Genomic DNA, 6,158 nt, shown 5'->3' on the forward strand with positions numbered 1-6,158 from the left:
AAATTTTTTCAAATGTAACGGTTTTCTTGTGTCACTTATTCCATCTTCGATAATCTGAACAATTTAAAATTCATCAAACATTCCTTACAAAACCAACCATCTGTTGATGGCAAATCAAATTTCTTCGATATGTGAATTTAATATTTTTGTTGCATGTTGTGTCTGTTTAGGTTTTGGATTGGAATCGGTCGGTTGTCTCGAGGTGTAGTAATCAGTCGTATCTTTATGGTTTATGTTGTTTCTTGCATTTCGATGTGTTATGTGGCATTGAGGATGAAGACAAGTTATAGTTAGACCCAGATAAGGTCAGGGATGTTAAGGAACATGGTTTAGTGAAGGTGAGTGAGATCGGAGAGAGCATAATAGGCGAGAGCGAGACAAGCCAGTGTGTGTCCAGCAAGAGCATTACTAGTGAGAGCGAGACTAATGAAACTTAAACAAAATATTATGTTTACTATTTTTTTTTTGTTTGAAAAATCTATTAAAGGATAGATTGAATGTTTCATGCAAGAGTAATTAAGATGTCAAAAGGTTTCAAAATACGTGAAGTCAATCGGTTTCTCAGGTAAGTAATGAGCTTGACTCACATTGCAAATGTCAACAAGATTGTGAAGGAGAAGCTTACCCGACGACAGTTAAAGACATTCAAGAGAACAATTTTTGGGCAATTCATAGACATTGATATCGTATTCAACAGTCCACTTGTCCATCATATGTTGTTGAGGAAAGCGAAGAGGAAAAGAGCCAACTCAATCAGCTTCTCCTTAGAGGTAAGGTTGTCACGTTTTCGAAGGACGATTTTGTTGGGTCGATGCCCCAAAATCTCGTGGTCTTGTAGTTTGTATTTGTACTATACAAACAATTTACTTGTCTAATATAATAAGAGGTATTTTATTTAACATTTAGTTGTATTAACCCATAAAACCAGTAAATTAAAACCCAAGGTTATCTTTTGTAGCTTAAACATGTATGTGGAGGCTGAAGGGAATCGTGAGGTCCGCAGTGGAAGCAGGATTGATATCAATTATTTTTTTCACATAATTAAATTACAGAACAGAAAAATTATGCATTATCAGAATTTTGTTACAACATGCTTATCACAGAAGGAATTAGGGAAGAAATTTTCTTACCTTTGAAGAACAACTTCTTCGCGTAAATCCTCCTCGATCGGATCACGAATACTTCGATGAGGACACCACTAAGTAGAGCCGTCTGTATTCTCTTTTGGATAGAGAATTGGCCGGAGGTGTGGGCTCTGCTTCTTTTGGAAGAGGGAGGAGAGGATTTTAAAAGAGAGGAATCTTCTCTTACAGGGGAAAAAAAACGCACAGCTCAGAAAACCTCTGTAACCTTCTTGTGAAGGAGAAGAAGACAATCGTGAAAAAACTTCCTCCTTCCCATCTTGGCCTCACGATTGAATTAGAGAAAATTAGGGTAGAGAATTAAACATATATGTGGAGACTGAAGGGAACCGTGAGGTCCGCAGCGGGTAGAGAATTGACAGGAAGTGTGGACTCTTTTTTTGGAAGAGGGGGGAAAGGATTTTAGAAGAGAGGATTTTTCTCTAAAGGAAAAAAAAACGCACAACCTCAAAAAACCTTTGTAACCTTCTCGTTAAGGAGAAGAAGATGACCGAGAAAAAACTTCCTCCTTCCTCTCTTGGCCACACGATTGAATTAGAGAAAATTAGGGGAGGAAGTTATAACTCTCTCTTTAAATGAATTATTTATTAAATTCAAATAATTTAATAAATAAATAAAATTTAATATATATATGATAACCAACTTATCATATAGTATATATTAAACTATATGTTATATCCAATATAACACATAACTTATAACTTTTATATTGTATCAAACATAATATAATCATTAGTTTGAATTTTCTCAATCAATCATGATATTTAATATAAATCCAATTCATATTAAATTCAATTATATGAATCTCATCCATGCAATTAGTATTTGAATCATATTGAAATATTTAATTTCTCTCAAAATAAACTTTCTATTATAATGTATTGAATACATTATATTAATTATATCACATATAATTAATTTCCTCAATTAATTTGAACAATTCAAATTAATCCAAAATTAATTCTCAATAATCCTATTGAGCTATAGAGAGGACCTTATGGACCTGTAGATTGAAGCTCCAATGGTACTTGGATAATTAATTAAACTCATTTAATTAAATTACCCAATATCCATTAATTGTCGGTCATTTCACTAAAGACCGACAGCTGTACTCTTCGCACTACAAATATATTTCTGTATCCATTGGATATAACTATCAATAGTGTGATGACCCTTCACAAATTGCTCGTAAGTATAACTAGGCCAAAATTACCGTTTTACCCTTGTAGTTACATCTAAATCCTTAAATATCATTGATCCCTTTAATGAACAATAAGTCATAGTTCAACTATGACCAAATCCCTATCAAGCCAAGAGTGTTGGGATTGATGCCCTAAATCTTGTAGGGTTCTATAGTTTGTAATTGTAATGTACAAATATTTTATTGATGTAATAAAATGTGTGATGTTTTATTTCATTTATTTAGTTGCATTAACCACAAACCAATAAACTAATATCCAAGGTTATCTTGTAACTTAAACATGTATATAGAGACATGCGGGTGGACATGTTTAAGTGATAACCTAAATGGTGTGTAGTAGATGGATAAGGCCAGATACCTTATCCTGGTGACACTTCGAGCATGACCCGCTTTGTAGATGCTACAATTGTTGTAAAATGCTACAAATGATCTGATCATAATCATTCATGTGGAGACATGTGAGTGGAGATATGCTATACAAAGGATTTTGTATAAGACCGGACCACGAAATGTTTAGTCTCATTATATAACATCGTTCATAATAGAGACTTACATTTCACCTGGATGACCATAGGTAACATGACTTGAATCCCAAGTGAGTTGTGAACACCTACCTATGAAGGCGGTTCTTTGATTCGTATGGGTGAGAATGACCATATCGTCGACTCAATAAGCCTACCATTTTGGGGATTCGTCTGATTGGGGAGTTGGGAACACGGCTATACAAGAAGAAATTCACTCTTTCCCCAATGTCGGGGTAAGTAGATAAATTACTCCTTTAAAGGCTGATTCTGGGGCTTGAACAATGTGGCGCCACACCCTCTCCTAGCCCGAGAGAGGTTTGGTCATAAACTATGATTTATTGTTCATTAGAGGAATTAGTGGTACTTAAGGAGTTTAGAATATAACTATAGGGGCAAAACGGTAATTTTGGCCCAATTTACTTATAAGCAGTTTGTGAAAGGTCATTGTACTGTTGATTGGTTATATCCAATGGACCACAAAAATATATCTGTAGTGCGAAGGCTGTAGCTGTTGGTTTTTAGTGGAGTGCCTGACAGTTAATGGATGGTGAAGAATTTAATTAAAGAGTTTAATTAATTATTCATGTACTGTTGGAGCTTCAAGCTACAAGTCCAAGAGGTCTCCTTTGTAGCTCAACGAGAATTAATGAAAATCAACTTTTGGATGAATTTGAATTTGTTCAATTTGATTGAGGGAATTAATTATATGTGATATAATTAATTTAATCTAATTATTTATGATGTATTTGATACATTATAAACATTAAGTTTATTTGAGAGAAATTAAATATTTGAATATGATTCAAATATTAATTATGTAAATTGGATTCATATAATTGAATTTAATATAAATGAGATTTATTTAAATATCGTTGTTGAGAGAACTAAACTATAGGTTATATTGTATTTGATACAATATTAAACTATGGGTTATATGTTATATTTGATATAACTTATAGTTTAATATATATTATATGATAAAGTAGTATCATATGTATTATATATATATATATATATATATATATATATATATATATATATTAAAAGTTTTTTTATTAAAATTAATTTTAATTTTTTCAAAACAGCTTTAGGGAGGGAATTGACAACTCCCCATTTTTTCTCTCTACAATGTGCAGGAGTGGTACTGTATGTTTATTGTAAAATCATCTTTCTGTAAAATTTGAATTTTGGGTTCGATCCTGCTTTCCGCTCAAGGACCTTTTATTGGATCTTTCAAAGAAAGGGTGTAGCCACATTGTTCAAGCCCCAAAATCAATCCTTAAGGGAGCAATTTATCTACTTACCTCGACATTAGGGAGTGGGTGAACTCTGTCTTGTGTAGCTGTGTTCCCAACTCTCCAATCAGACGAATCCCAAAATGGTAGGCATATTGAGTCGACGATCTGGACACACTCACTCATGCAAATCAAAGAACTGCCTTCATAGGCAAGAGTTCACAACTCACCAAGGATTTAGGTCATGTCACCTATGGTCATCCTAGTGAAATGTAAGTCTATACTATCAACGGCATTATATAATGAAACTATTCATTTTGTGGTTTGATCTTATATAAACTTCTTGTATAGGATACCCCCGCTTACATGTCTCCACATAAATGATCAGGATCAGGTCATTTGTAGCACTTTACAACACTTGTAATATCTACAAAGTGGGTTGTAACCGTAGTGTCACCAGGATAAGATACCCAACCTTATCCATCTACTACAGACCATTTATGTTATCATTTAAACATGATCCACCTACATATCTCTACATACATGTTTAAATTACAGAAAATAACTAGGACCTCTGTTTATTGCATTGAGTGAGTAAAGTCATAAAACAACAATTATTTCAATAATAACAATTTGTTTATACAAAATTTACAAACTACAAGAATACAAGAGAGATTTAGGACACCAATCCCGACAATCACCTACTTGTCCTAAAGCTTAGGAAGCCAAATGTATAGTACAAATAAAGTACAAAATACAATAAACTAGGGTATACACTATACCCCAGTAACATCTTCCACTTGCCCTAAATAATATGTCGCATACCCTATAAACCTAGACTTTCTAGATGACCCTCAAACACTTTAGCTATGAGAGCCTTTGTAAATGGATCAACAATGTTGTGCTTTGAAACAATCTTCATGACAATCACATCACCTCTATGCACAATCTTCCAAATCAAGTGATATTTTCGCTCAATGTGTTTGCCTCTTCGATGACTCCTAGGTTCCATAGAATTTACCACAGCACCATTGTTATCACAATAAAGTGTGATGGGTAAAGACATATTTGGAACAACTTCCAAATCAATAAAAAAATTCTTAAGCCAAATAGCCTTTTTAATAGCTTCACAAATAGTTACGTATTCGACTTTCATAGTGGAGTCTGCGATGCATCCTTACTTGATGCTATGTCAAACTATAGCTCCTCCATTTAGAGTAAACACTGACCCTGATGTGGATTTTTGAGAATCCCGATCAGTCTGAAAGTTAGAGCCTGTGTATCATGTAAGAATCAAATCCTTATCTCCATACACATGCATATAGTCCCTCGTTCTCCGAAGGTACCTGAGGATTGTTTTGACCACTGTCCAATAATCTAATCCTAGATTAGATTGATATCTACTGACAATCTCTATTGCATAGCAAATGTCAGGTTTGGTATATAACATTGCATACATAAGGCTAACAACAGTCGACACATAGGGAGTTCGTCTCATTGCCTCAACCTCTTGAGGAGTCTTAGGACATTGTTCCTTAGACAATATAATCCCATGCCTGGAAGGTAATAAACCTATCTTGGAATTGTGCATCGAATATCTGAAAAACATCTTGTCAATATATGATGCCTGAGACAAGGCTAATTTTTTGTTCTTTTGTTCCCTGATGATCTAGAATCCTAGAACAAATCGTGCCTCCCTCAAATCTTTCATTTGGAATTAGGAGGCCAACCATTTCTTTACATCAGTCAGAAAACCTACATCATTCTCACTAAGTAGGATATCATCCACATACAACACAAGGAAAGCTACTGAGCTGTTGATGATTTTCTTATAAACACAAGGTTCATCAACATTCTGACCAAAGCCATAAGATTTGATCGCAATATCAAATCTTATATTCCAAGATCAAGATACTTGTTTCAGTCCATAAATGGACCGATTAATCTTGAAAACCCTTTGCACTTGATCTTGTTCAACGAATCCTTCTAGTTGATTCATATAGATGGTCTCTTCAAAATTGTCATTTGAAAAGGCAGTTTGACGTCCATTTGTCAT

This window comes from Benincasa hispida, chromosome 6 (assembly GCF_009727055.1).
Source record: "Benincasa hispida cultivar B227 chromosome 6, ASM972705v1, whole genome shotgun sequence".
Lineage (NCBI taxonomy): Eukaryota > Viridiplantae > Streptophyta > Magnoliopsida > Cucurbitales > Cucurbitaceae > Benincasa > Benincasa hispida.